This window comes from Cavia porcellus, unplaced genomic scaffold, assembly GCF_034190915.1.
Source record: "Cavia porcellus strain 051 isolate PalLab524CR breed Dunkin Hartley unplaced genomic scaffold, mCavPor4.1 scaffold_24, whole genome shotgun sequence".
In the NCBI taxonomy this organism is placed as follows: domain Eukaryota; kingdom Metazoa; phylum Chordata; class Mammalia; order Rodentia; family Caviidae; genus Cavia; species Cavia porcellus.
This window is the reverse complement of record NW_026947507.1, coordinates 23,791,578-23,807,185: the sequence shown is the minus strand read 5'-3', so window position 1 is coordinate 23,807,185 and position 15,608 is coordinate 23,791,578.

Genomic DNA, 15,608 nt, shown 5'->3' with positions numbered 1-15,608 from the left:
CTAAAATGTCTACCAAACTTTGTAGCCTTAGTTTCTCTATTCCTGAAAAGGGGATTGATTTGTCTTCTTGAAGTGTTTTAAGAATTAATTAGTTTATGCTTAAAAAGCACATTCTATGTGAAAGGTCTCATTTAAATGCAAAGGGTTCTTAATCAGTGAAGGCCAGATTCAGCAGTTTTATTTTATAAACTCTGAGAAACTCTTTATGCAAAATACTAAATTACACATTCTTTTTGCCTTTCTAAAAACATCCCTTTAATAACATACACAGACTGTTTTTAACACATCATCCATTTTCATTTTTTAATAAAGAATGAAGCCTATCAATTTGTGAAAATATCTTTTAAAGCATGTTTTTATATCTTTTTTCTTCTACTTTCCAAAATCCGTGTTCATTGCAGAATTATAGCATAATTGATTGCATTAATAAAATAGCCAACCAATGAATCAAATTGTGACTCAAAATGTCAATTCATTACCAATAGATTTACAGGAGAAATGCATTATTTGTAATTTTATTTTATGAAATATTAACTGTTGTCTTTCAGCACTGTTTTTCAAAATTCATATAGATGCTGCTTCATTTTGAGAAAAATATGAAGATCATGCTTATGGCTCCACCATGGAGCTGAGACAAGTAACTGCAACCTTTAGAACTGATATCTTACATACAATGAATGCAGTCAGAAAGAACCTTCTGATTTACAGTTTTTCCCCTCACTCCATATTAATGAAATATTTACTGTTTTATAATAGTGAAAAGTGAGTATGCATCTTATAACACTATCATTTAAAAATCAGTCTTTCTTCAGGTTTTTAGAGAAAAAGAGAAATGAATTGGTAAAATTCTGTAAGTTACCTTTCTAACTTAGATTTTGTAAAAAGCCTTTTAGAAAAAAAAGTATTTCTCTAAACTCATTCCTGGCCTTTTTTTTTTCCAATTGCTTGGTTTCTAAAGAATTGTTCTACAGTTAGTTATGTCTTATTCTACCAAAAATCATTTCATACACGTGCCTCCTAAGAAGCACTGAAATTTAAAACCATTGAATCTAAACGTTATTAGTAATAAAGTACATAATGCACTATTATTTCTAAGTGCAATGTATACAAAAAGAAATAACTTTCTGTGTCTGCAAAGTTAACCTCATAGACATAGTGAAACAGAAGTTTACTGTTAGCATCTTAAATATTTTTGTATTTATTTATCATTTTTCTTAGAATCAATTAAATGTTTAGAATTAAAGATGAAACGATACAAATTTTTGGTTTTGTGAACTTTACCCTTGCTATGGTTTGTGTTTAGACGGTCCCCCAAAGCCTCATGCAGCCATAAGTATTTATCAGAGGTGGTTGAATCTAGCGTGTGTGACTGACTCATTGTGCAATGGCTAGGATTAACGGTGCTGGGATTCAAGGTGGATGACTGCTGGATCAGTCCACTGATTGCCCTGACACCACCCTAATCCCAGTAGATTGAATGCAAGCAGTGAGCTAAATAAACCTTTTCTGCTTTAATTTTGGGTATCCAATGTTTTGCCTGGGCACTGAGAAAAGAAACTAAGATGCCCCTTAATGAATAAAATTCCTTAACTAATATTTCTTCTCAATACAAATGATTGCTTTTATCTCTTTTATTAAATTTCTTATGTATCTTCTACCAAATAGTTTAATAATTTTAAAATGTGTTAAGCTACTTTATGAGAGTAAACTGGTATTCTTAATCTAGTTTTCTAATGAATAGTCACTCATTTATTGGTTGACAAACTACTATTTCATTAGAATAAAAAATATTAACTAGTAACTTTGTATATATTTAGGTGCAGCCAATAGTTAACACCTAAAGTAGGAAATATGAGGCTGGGGGTTTAGGTCAGTGGCACAAGGGCAAGCTAGGCAAGCACAAGGTCATAAATTCAATCACTGGTGCAAAAAAAAAAAAAGCAAACAAAAAAAAACAGAAAAAGAAAACAATTGGAAAGATGGGTTATTATTTCCTATTATTCAAGTGTTGGGTTTCAGCAAATTAAAAATGGATGTTTACTTTATTATTCTGAATTCTGCTAAATGGAGATGGTATGAGTACATCAGCTAACTGTATTTAGACGATTCAAGGAATAAACAGTTTTCCACATCTTAGAAACTGCCGAAAGAAAAGTACAGTAACAACTGTTCAGGTTTTGTTTTGGGTTTTCTTGCCTTTTCATTTTATATTAGCCCATGTCTGTGGTAAGTGATTAAATCCTTGTAGGAGTTGGTACATGTACATACCACATTTCAATTCTTTTTTTCATTCCTTTCCCTGCTCTTTCCCCTTCACTCAATCCTTGACCCTTTACCCCTGTTTAATACTAAAATCTAGCTTGCAGTGAGTTACATATTGACCAAGACAGTGGGTTCTAACTGGGTGTTGGTCAACTACAGTGTTTTACTGTTTTGAATTTAAGATACGAGGGTCTTCAGTGCCACGTGTTTGCTTCTGCTACGATCTTTTCATTGAGTGTAAAGTATAATAATTCAAAATGTTTTCACCAACACTAATTCTTAATTTATTCACACCACATTTGCTGTGATCACCTAATTCCATCTTCTGCAATTTCTAAACACTGTTCCCTTTGCCGCCTCCTCTCTTCTTTCACTGTCCCCAATTCAGGTCAATCCAGCTTCCCTGTTCCATCACCGGCAGCTTGTTCTGTACTCTTCACACGGGAAGACGCACGGCTGTAGCCAGGGCCCTGTATGAGGAAGCATTACTTTGATCACCTCTTCACTCAGCACTGCTTCATGTCTTCTCTTCCCTGCACCTACAATGAGATATTTGTCTTTTAAAAATGTTAGGACATGAGCAAGTGGATGTGCAATGACATGCCAGCTCCCTTCTGAAACTGCCTCATCCCAGAAAGTAAAAGCTCTAAATTTTGTGCATACTGCTGCTCATTATTTGCCTATATTACTATTATTTATATACATTCTACTGAGACTTCCTACAAAGGAAAAGATGACGCTTCATTTATCCAGCTATCCAAATAGTGGGTGAGACATGGTTCATGGGCTCACTTGTTCTGGGACATTTAGAAAGTTGTATGGAATATGGCTAAAATTAAATGATTGAATGCATGTAAAATCTTAGAATGATGTATATGAAATGAAGCAAAGTTAAAATGAATGAAAACTGATAATATTGCAGCCATTATTATTATTTGTATCTATATATAATTAACATATAATATAGATAATATAGATCTATTTTATTTATAAGTATGTGGTTCATGAAAAACATTCAATAAGTATTGCTAAATATAGATTAGAGAAGCAAGAAGGTTTGATTTTTCATTAAAGCAAGAGTAATACCAATGTTTTTCTCATTATCACCTTCAAACAATCAGTGTGAGGCTCGGCCTGTCACACACCTGTAATCCTAGCACTTGGGAGGCTTAGGCAGGAGGATCCCTGCAAGTTTCAGGCAGCCTGGGCTATAAAGTGAATTCACCGTTAGATGAACATTGTAGTGAAATCCTGTTGCAAGAAGACACATATATATTCAGCATGAACAAAATATGTTAGCTAAATAAAGGACATGATACATTGTTTATATCTGTAATATTTGTAACCAACTAGAATATTGCTAACATATAGCTCTAGTTAGTAAGTAATCTACTCTGTAAATTTGAGTAATAACAATGTGTTATGAGACAAGGGCAGAATTATAAATATTTTTACGATGATGGTCACAACAAACACACATCTTAATGTTTCATTGACAGTGTCAGCTATGAAAATGTATGTTGGCCAGCAGGCCCAAGAGGAATACATAAGGCAGAGGGTTGTGACAGTATTAAAACTAACACACTAAGTTATGTTGTGCAAAACAGGTGCTCATGAGATTATTTTATTTATATCTTGAATGTTTGAACTAACTCGTATTTTTCAAAGAAACATCAAAATTCCATATCTATTTGAAACTACAAATGTCAGAAGTCTCTTTTTTTTATGAATAGGGGGATCAAACTCAGGACCTTGTGCTTATCAGACAGGTGCTATGCCTCTGTGCCATATCCCTAGCCCTGTCTCCATGTTATTTATGTATATATTTAGTCTTTTTTTTTTTTTTTTTTTGGACAGGGTCTTGCTATGCAGTTCAGCTGGCCTTGAGCTCACTTTTTAGCCCAGACTGGTCTTGAACTTGCAGTGATCTTCCTGCTTCAGCCTCCCAAATGCTGGGATTAATGCATGAGCCACCACACTCAGCTTTCTTTATTTTAAAGCAGCATAAAAAACCAAATCAGAAACAAGAAATTATGGGGACATCATAGTGTAATCAGTTCAACTGAACTCAATTGATTTTACTGAAATTTAACTCAACGTTATCTCTAAAAATTGTGCCTAGAAGCATAGAAAATGGATAAATAAGACTTAGATTCTTTATGCTTTTTCTTGATATAAGTCTGCTTATTCAGTATGTTCTGAAAACGTCACGGCTCATATGCATTAACGGTTGAATATAAAGATTTTATATGATTCCATTGTATAAAATTATTGATGAAGATTATTGATTTAATATTATTAAAAGAAATATGTTAGTTTAAATATCAGTATATTTATATTTACAGAGACAAAAGAAGTAATTACAGATTAACTTATCGGTTTCCTTTTCTTAAAATGGATGCTTTATGAAATTTTGGTGTAAATAAAATATACATTATTGTATACACTTTTGTCTATCATGCCATACTCTAAAAATAAACATTAAACTCTTCACTTAAACAGGAGAATTTAAATTTCTCATTTAAAGTAGTGGTTTTAGTAAGAAACACATTTTCCTAATTTCTTCTCTGCTTATATTGCTAACATCTCTTTCTCCCTAAAGATCAAATTGACTGAACCATAATATGTAAATTATATGCCATAGGTACAAAATAAGGAAAAGCTGAAAGAATAAGGCACAGCCTTCTTACTCCACTTCGGTCTTCTGTAATACCTGGTTATTAATACATCGCCTCAAGTCCTTGTTTGGAAATGGCATTTCATGCATCCTTCTTTTACTATTTTACGCTAGGACTTCACCATCTTAGAACTGTCATTCTTAGTTTTAGTCTTTTCATAATGTAATCTTCAGTCCCCAACATCTGCAAAATTCTCTACTCCTGGTATATTCTGTTTTATAGACACCAACTTTTAGATAGAGCCATTTTGCCAAAGGCAGAATGGAAAATAGATTCCACGTGACTGCCATCAGCAATCTACAGTCGTGCTTATGGGGAATTCTGGGTGGAAAATAATTCTGAGGGTCAGCTCTAGAGTTACCTGGAGAGAGCACAGTGATTGACCAGATGTCTACAACAAAATTAGAAATAGGAGTTGGGACCTATCTAGAGGTTATTTAAGGTCCTACACTTTCAAGTGCTTCGAGTGGAATCAGTGTTGGTGCATGCACATAACCAAAAGTGCTTATGATGTGAAACAATGATAAGCACCATTCAGGAAATGGGTAACACACAGCATGTACCACATTCGGCTTGTGTGAATTACTAGAGATGCATGACTCACTTTCTTGGTTAGTATGAGCTGCTTAACTTTCTTATTGTGATAAAATTGTCATAAAAAGTAAATGTGTGAATATATGCAAATAATTTACAGAAAAATTTGGTGAATAGTAAGCTCCTTCAAAGAATATGCTGCAAATCGCTATTGTCATACTGATTCACAGATTTTCTAGTATATATCACATTGAAAGAAAATTTTAAAACTGTTTTGCATCATACTTCCCACTACAACACGCATTAAAGCAGGTATCTACATATAAAGATGTGCATAAATATGCATGCATAAATATATAAAGTATGTACTATTAAATTTAAGTGAGTATGTAACTGTGCATAAATACATATATATAGCATATATATGCATGTGTACATATAGAGAAAATACATTCAGTACTGAGAATATTAACATTTCTACTTCCTGCTATGCTTACATTGTAATTCAAGATCATTAAATAGCAAAAATAATTTTTGTGTGAGAAGCAATGATTTTGTCTTCTAATTTAAGATAATAACAGTATTATACCAAGATAACATATCATCCGCTATTCGGCCTCAAGGCATTTGCTGTTATCTCCTTCACTTGAGATGCTTTTCCCTAAATGTACTCCTGACTCTCTCCCCTCATTCAAATCTGCTTCATTGTCATCATCTTCTCAACAGGACCTAAGCTGCTAGCTCTATTTCTAAATGCAAAATGCTTGGCACTATATTTCCTCATTCTCAGCTTTGTTTTCCGTTCTCTTACCCTCTAGTTACTTTCTGCAAGCATTTTGTTTGTATTTATTTTCTGTCCTTCTCCATTAGAATAAAAGCTCTATTAAGACAGAGAACATTGTTTCCTGCTGTGTCTGCTTTGCTTAAAATATTGGCTTTTCCACATGAGGAGTGCCAAGAATTATATAGAAAATGATTGGAGGAATGGTTATGTTAGTTGAATCTATAGACATCTTTAGCTATTGAAAGAAAAGAACAGGTTATTAACAACCACTTTTTATGCAGGAGGCTTGATTTACCATTAGAGGATTGAAAAATATAAGAGTAATTATTTATAGTAACTGTATGCAGATCATTTCAACTGTGCCTGAAAATTTAGGCTATAAATAAAAATATGAGAATAATAAAGAACTGATGTACACAAGTTCATCTTCTGTTTTACAGCAACTTTGGAAGGTTTTTTGAGGAAATAGTAAAAGCTAAAATCTATTACAGGAAATATACACACAAGATTTCATGACTAGACCTCTGGTGTGATGTGATACCCTCTGATATAAGGAGGAAAGTATTTGAAGGTGAAATAATCCCATATATAATCCCACTTGCTCTAGGGAAAGGCCAGGGGAAATGTTAAAAAGCTGTTGTCCATTTTATATCAATAAAATGGCCTTTACTAGAGACATCTTTGGACTTGTGATTGTTATTCATGGAAACTGTCAGTTTTCTGAAGTTCATCCTGTAATAAGAGAGGTGAGTGGCAGACTGTGGATCATTAACTTGACAAGGTAGATCTTAGCTTGCAAAAAGTCAAGTTAAAAAGAAACTTTAAATAAAAGGGTAAGAATATTAGTATTTTATATTGGATGTTACTTATACCCGCAATGAATCCAAAGTGCAGACTTTTATTTTAAACTTAAGACTGTTCTTTGCCTGGCTCACATTTTGCTACACTGTACAATTGAGCTAGAGGGAAAAGGCCAATCACTCAACACCTGATTTAATGGTAATATATTAGGTTTTAACAGTATAGACTTAATATTAAAAGGATTTTATTTTAATGTTTTGGCATTAAAAGTAGTCATTATGGCTTTTGAATATATTGTTTTTATTCCTCCCCAAGTAATCCTTTCTATAAAGTATGTTATCACTGTTAATTAAACAGGGACCATAAAAGTCCTTAAGTCATTTTTAGAAAACGTCTTCAAAGCAGTTTTATAATACTACTTAATATATGCTTGTAATTTGAAGAAAATACCATAGTCATTGTAGAGCATAACAGATGAGTTCTTCACATTCTGAGTTGCGTAATAATGGTAAAGGTAAAAGCTTATTAGAGACTGTTACAGGTAACCACTCCAGTAAGGAGTGAGGTACCGAGGACTAGGCAGAGGGCAGTGGTGGCAAAGATTTCGACTAATCATATGAGCAACTCTGGAACTATGATTGGTTTTCAGAGTTACTCCCAGTGAGGATAGGGTCTGGGAAATCCCTTTCTCTATGAGTACTTCTGAGAGAGTCAGGGAGAGAATGAGAGAGTCAGAGTGGGACATCTTCCGAGAGAGACAGAGACAAAAACAGAGAGACAGACTCATCCAATGTCATCAGCAGGCATATGAGAGTCTTAGTCCAGAGTAGGATCTGGATGGTACATCTTGGCCTCTCCTATCAACTCCCATTGATATAGTAAGCTCACAGCATAAAAGGTCTTCTTCATGGTTTAAAACAGTCTCTTTCTTAGAAGTAACTTGCAAGAAGATTTGTTGGGACAGTCCAAGCTCATGATCTGCTACTGGTTCTAAAGTCTAAGGACTTACACTATTTGTCATATTTTTTCTCTAACACCTATTCCAGCATTTCCCCACTATTCGTAGTATTCCTGCTAATGTACACAGCTCATTTGCAAGGATCACAGAGACCTCATTCTTCAGTGATTCACCTGAGCCTATCTCAGTCTCTGACTGCTGGCTTGTCTTTTTATCGTCCCAAATGTGCAGAGGAACATAAGAAAATACTCCTGTGAATTACCAGCATACCAAAAGTGTTATTTATGCTTTTGATGATCAGAGTCAGTTACCTTCACATTAGTCAATTTCTTCATTAACAACTGCTTTCTTGGCCCAACAAGTAAGAAGAAATGACCTGATATCAGCAACAGCTTTAATATTCAATAGGACTTTCATGCATGCTCTGATAGAAATGTCTGTTCCCACCTAATAAGTATAACTTGTAGACCTATAGAGACCAGAAGTGTAGGAATAAAAAATACAAAATTCTCAAGGGTGGTTGCTTCTACTTACTTCCACTTACTGCTTCCAAACCTCATGCACTGTAAATGTTTTAACAGTACAGAGCCTGTTACGATATATCATCCCCAGATTGGTTTCTCAGTTACATCTCTAAAATGTTTTCCTGCTCAACTAGGACGATAGCTAGTGGATGAGACCTTAGATGGACTTCACAGTCATATAGCCATAGACAACCACTTTTTCTTTAAAGCCAATTCTTGGAACAATGGGATGTTCAGGAAGGTGATGTGTTGATTCACTAAATATTTACACAGGCTTCCAGTGTAAACCCTCAAACAGTGGTTCTAGTTGAGGTGCTAAGGCCAAGAAAGACAGATATATACTTGAATTTATTTCAGAGACAATGAAATGCTGTGCATTTTAGCATGGAAATGATTCAATGTGACTAACTGAACTGTAAGTTCTTATTTGTTGTTAGGTTAGTGACTGGTTCAGCATTGCTGAGAGGAATCCCATTTTGTTACCCATGTGCACAGTCTCCATTTCTGCCACCAGAACATTAATTAGCTGATGCCAGTGCGAGGCTAAACAGTCTCCATCTGATGTCACTGTTAAAGTACTTTTACTCTCATTTTGCATAGTGCCACTTCCTCAGTGGATGATTTCTAAGAGGCATTAATATGCTGCACAGACAGAGTTGCAAGTTTTTGTGCTCTCATTTCCCTGAATATATGTCCCCTCTCCAAACTGCTGTGTCTTCCAGTGTTTCTCTTTCTGGGCCCATAATAACCAAGATATTTTCCTTTGCTGCATTTGCTCATAATTTTATCTCAGGCTACAATTCTTCCCATGCAATATAGATGACCTATTGTTCTTCTTGGGCATCTGTTAACTGGGAGGACTTCTCCCTGATGTATTTTAGAATTGCCCCAAATTGAAGAGCAGCAATCCACTTTTGCAGTCACACACATACCAAACTGGCCCATCTGAAACCAAATTTGAACTTCCCTCTTCCATCAAATAGATGTGGATGTCAGTATCAGGTGGTATAGATTTTGGTGCAAAAGCGGTGGGTGGCATAGATTTCTGGCTCACATGTTTGTGCAACTGACTCGTGTCCTTGGCTTTACACTTGCCTTTTTTGAGGTCAGATATAATAAAACAGTGGAAAATTTTCAGTCAAAGTCACCCAGTTTTACGACTTGGAAATCTGAGGAATTCAGCTCCTGTTGGAGAGCTCTGGCAGCACAGTTACTTGCTGGTCTACCGGCAAGCACTATCTCTGCTAAGAACAACTGGCCATTAAGATATTTTATCAAGACTAATATTACTTGCTGCTTTGGATCCCATGGCAGAGCTTCAGTGGCCTATAAACTATGCTGTAATTCTCAGACTAAATGCAGTTTGCTATGAACACTAGATATCCTATTTTTCATATCAAAAACAGTTTTTGTACTATAGTATTCACCAGAGTAATATGCCCTGAATGGCTGCAATGCACAAACCACTGCCCAGACCTGTTGCAGTGCTTGTAGCTGCTCCATGTTCAACTCAGAGCTGGCACTGTTTCTTGACAGCAACGGTTCCACCAATATTCTGAAGTGATACAGGATGTGTCTAGAATCCAGGAAGCTCTACCAGGCATTGTGATTCCTGTTAGAAGTGGAGGATATGAAGTGTAATTTTCCCTTTTATTTGGAAACATGAGATATAAAAAATTTGCATTTTATTCTGAAATTCTCAGAACATAGAATTTCAAACGAATTGCACTGATATAGTGAGCTCTTGAGCTTTCACAGGACTTTTTGCTCCTGCCGTTAGGAGCTTATGGTTTGTAATGTCTTTAACAAGCTAGAACTTGCTCATCTATATCAGTAAGCATGATGTTATTGCTATAGTCAAGAGGACCAAGTATAACAGGACAAGTCACTTTTGACTATCTTATCACAGAGTTTGGAGAGACTGAATATAGCCCTGAAGCAAAAAAGCAAATATATGCTATCTTGTTTCTATTAACATGTGAAATTCTACTCTTTCATATTCTTCTGGGAGTAGAAAACAGTGGTTTGACAGATCAACTGCCATATTATATGCCTAAGGATGTTGAATCTTTCTAGGGCAGGATTAAATTATAGCAAAATTATTTTGATATATTCATAATTTCCTCCGTAACAAAATTAAAAGACACTACTCACTGCTTCCTAGGTGTTGTTCAGGGCTACATTCTCCAAAGGCGAAGGAAACTGTACCCTTATACTGTGGAAGGGCAACCTACCTGCAGACCAGGAATCTCTTTCACAAGGTCCTTAATACCATTTATGAAGGAGAAGGATGTTTAGAAGTTAACTTCTTCACCATACCTTTCTGCATTGAGGCCAACTTAATATGGACTGAGCTCTAAAAAATTGTGAGCCTAACTCAGTTTGTACTCTTAATTTGTGGGTATTAGGCATTTTGTAGCAGTAACAGAAAAGCTGACTAAAGCAAGTATCATTCTTAGATTGCAATAGACAAATTCAGTATCTTAAACTTTAGAGTATATCTATTTTTTAAAAGTTTAAATCAACTATTTGTGGCTACCTATTAACACTTTTGTTTCAATATGATAAACTCAGGTGTTAGGATTAAAAAGACATCCTTTAAACTCTCTAGTCTAAACATATTACCTCAGTTCCTTTTTGCAAGATGCTTTACCCTCTTCAGGTTTGGTTGCATACATTTTACATGGGAGTAATTTTTACCAAAAGTAGCTATAATACAAGAGCTTTATAAACAGCAAATTAGATAATAAAAGTTAAATATTTTAATGTGCCATGTTATAATGAAGCATATTATAGATAGTATAATGAGTTGTTAACTTTAGTAGTAATGGTATATTGTTATTAACCAAAAAACATTAACTGCTAACTGCACTGTAGTGTACTAAAATATTTTTGCCTTAAGTACTTTGAATTTAGCCTAAAGCAGATGTCACCAACAAGTATGATTTAGAAGATTCTTTTCAATTTTGAAAGGTGGTCCAACTATTAACTTTAATTTAATTTTCACTCTTGTTTACAGAGAAATGTGATGAAAAAGGATTAAGTAATCAATGAGATCCCATTAGCTGATACTAGCTTTGATTTTATTCTACCAATATACATGAAACTCTAGGGTATCTATCTATAAGCCTTCTATTTTGATGGATCATATTAATGTTTGAAATAGGTATAACGTTCCAAAACTTCAGTCACAAAATAACAGGCCAGCTTTTACAAGTCATTCAGACAGTGAGAAAATGGGTTCTGAACACAGGCTCTCCTTGCCTTTCTTCCTTTCTTTTTTATTTCACTACCATTGTGTCGACTACATACAGCCTCTTAGAGGTTTTCAAAAGATATCTCAAAACATATTTACTTGTCTGGAGGTGAAATTGAAAAAAATCACAACTGACAAGGTTACAAATAATTTAGGACATCAGAATTGTTAATGTAATTCAAAGGCATAACAGACATCATTAATATACTATTTTGAGTTTTAAAATGGATAGAAATAATCAAAACTGAAATATTCAGACTGAATTACATATTGAGTAGAGAAGCAGTGAGGAGTCAGCGCTGAACATAAGATGATAGCCATTATACTGATGATTTTATGAAGTACAAAAGCTACAAAGATGCCCTGTATGTGAATTTGCTTTTGCCATTTGTTCTTTGTTACTGCCACTCTTAGTAGCAACACTGTGACACATCTATTCAGATGCAATAACTGCACTCATTTTCACTTGAAAAAATGTTATTTTCTAAGTACTAGAGGCATTATGTAAAATTGTTAAGTACTAGGAGGCATTATGTAAAATTGTTAAGTACTAGGAGGCATTATGTAAAATTGTAAGTTAGCATTCATTATGATAGAAATGTGAGTACATATATGGGACAGTGATTATATGTAATATCAACTTTACACACACACAAAAGAGACCGACAGAGAAAGAGAGAGATCTCAATTAGATCCGAAAGACTTCCAGAAAAGAGGGAACAGAAATGAATGAGATTTGAAATCTGAGAAGACTTACATTTATCTCATGAAGATGATCCAGCATAGATTTCAGGAAGTGTAGTTTCTTAATAAAATGTGTTGAGCACATTATTAATTGGCTAGCTATTAACCAGCCACGTGTTCAGGAAGGATAAGGAAGTAAGGATGTCACACCCAATGATATTTCAGCCTTTTGTAAAGCGTGTCATTAAAAATTTGAAAGGTTTTTATGCAGTGAGTTTAATATACTTTTGTGTTAGTTTCACAAAAAAAAATAATTTAAATTCTCATGAAACAGTAATGTTTGAAAGCTTTTCATTTTCTTTTGATAAATGTTTTCAGAGATAAATACGGTATGCTTATATTGCACAAAATTAAATACATACCTTGCTTTAGCTGTTAAGTGCTTAACATAATTATGTTAATTAAATCTTTATTATCAGGTTTTCTATAGAGGTCATCCTTTCTAGCATCTGAACTGCACATGATGCTGCTAACTTTTCAAATTCTTAACAGAAAAGCAAATATTCTGCAAATGCAATATACAGTCATGATTTCTCTCACTTTATCTTGCTTTTTCAACTTTAATTTATGAAACTGATACCTCACTCCTCTTAGACATTTTCTTCATTTCATTCTACAAGCTTCTTTTAAATGAATGGTCACTACATTAAAGGTCTTTTTCTTCTTACCTCTTCAAAACTGAGCACATTTCCTAGTTCTATCATAAATTCACACTAACTTTCTTGGGTTCTCAGTCTATGTTATGATTGAAGGACTCTAGTCCCTTTCACATTTATATCACCAAGTTAGAATCTACAAACATCCTCGTGTTCCTGATGCCATAGTTTTATATCCCAAAGCTTATTCAATCTTTTTCACTATTGACTGTATCAGTTCCATACTTCCAAAACCAAACACTTGATCTTTTTGAACCTATTTCCCCCAAGACTTTCCCATCTAAAAACATAAATCCAGTTTTGCAAATGCTTGAACCAAAACCCTGGAGTACTGGGATATCTCTTTCATATTTCATATTTATTCTACCAACTATTCCATGTGATTTTACGAAAAGGACATTATAAAAATATACTAACCATTTTTCATCTCCATTACTGTTAATTAGCCTGATGAAAACCCCCCAATACCTTTATCCCTTCTTAGTTTTGTATAATTTATTCTCAGTTCAGCTGCCAGAGTGATCTTCCCAGAGCAAGTCAGGTCATGTTAGTTTCCACTCAGGTCCCTGGAGTTGCTTCCTGTCTTACTTAGATTAGGTGGCAAAACCGTATCATTGATTATAATACTTGATATGAGACTTCATTCCATGTACCTGCGTGGTAGCTCCATTATCCAATACCTCCCCACACCCTATCCTGCTTTTTAATTTTTTTTTTAACCAAGCACCTTTACACTGACCTATATCTCTGTTTTGTTTGTTTGTTTCTTTTATTTTGTTTTACATTTTAAAACAAGGTAGTCTTGGTAAACTGGTAACTTGCCCAAGCCACTCTCAAACTTATGATCCTCCTGCCTTAGCTCCCCAGTGTTGAGATTACAATTGTGTGACACCACACCCAACTTTTTCTCCCCTTTCACTGTACTCCACTCTATTTCAGACTGGTAATATCCTAAACTGTTCTTTAAAATCCACAAATCTCTACCTCAAGGCTTTTCACTTATTTCTCTTACTTGGAATTCCATTCTTATCATAGGCAAGGCTCATTCCTTGCTTGCTTCAAATATATTTTTAAGTGTCACTTAAGTAACGAAATTCCCTGTTTACTTGATTTGAAATTATACTAGTCTAAATCCTGGCATGCCTGATTCCCTTCTCTCTCTCTGTCTCTCTGTCCTACTGTCCCCTTCTCGGTCGCTTTGTCTCTGTCTCCTTCTGTTTCCCTCCATCTTAGACCTGATTAATTTTTGAACATCTCAAGGCAACAATTTTCCCCATAGTACTCTCATTACCTACATTTCCTTGTCATTTAAAAAATTAAATAAATGCCTATTAATTATTATTGTCTCAATTATAATAAATTTTGATATTTTTCCTTTGTTTCATGTACATAATATTGTGTCAGAAAATTGTGACCATCCAATGCATAATATGTATATGACATTCTTTATTTTCCCTTCTGAAAAAGAAAAAGGGAGAGGAGAAAGATGAGGAGAAAAGTTATATTCTTAAGTATGAATCATGTTTTGTTGGCTTCAATTATTAATTATATGTTTAATTATTTTTATGATGTCTAATATTATAAACATCTCATTTATCTTATTAATTATATTAAGAATTTTTGTTTCTGATATCTTGTGTTATAAAAATATCTGCCCCGCAAATCTGACATTAGATTTATTATCACTTATTTCATCACCCCAAAATAATTTTGACTCCTTACGGAAACAAATGGATGCAGTTTACTTTCTCAACCCAAATACATTAAAGTCATAAGAAGGGATGCTTTTTAAATAGTTTCAATTATTTTATTTTATTTATTTATTTATTTATTTATTTATTTTTTGCCTTTTTCATTTTTATTGGTACCAGGGATCGAACTCACGATCACCTGCTTGCAAGGCAGGTGCTTATGCTGCTGAACTAAATCCCCAGCCCCTCAAGTATTTTGAAAGAATGAGATAAATGTATAGTCTAGCATACAAATCTAATGAGTGATATATATAATTATAAGCATTTTTTTCTATTTTTTGGTGCCAAGAATCAAACTCATGACTTCAAGCTCACAAGGCAGGCACTGCTCCACTGAGCTAAATCCATGACTATAACTGTAATCATACAAAATAGTTATGACTATATTTACATAAGTGTGAACCATAAAATTAATTATCGTTGACCAAATAACTTTACCTTCAACATAAATGCTTTTCTTATACTCCACAAAAAAACATGAATGGAAAAAGTTCAAGTTTGTAAAACTAGATCAGAATTTTTCTAAAACTTGGGTTTTCCTTTAGTTCCTTTAATCTCACAAATGTAAAAATAGTACGAGAGAGAGAGAGAGAGAGAGAGAGAGAGAGAGAGAGAGAGAGACAGAGAGAGAGAGAGAGAGAGAGAGAGAGAGAGAGAGAG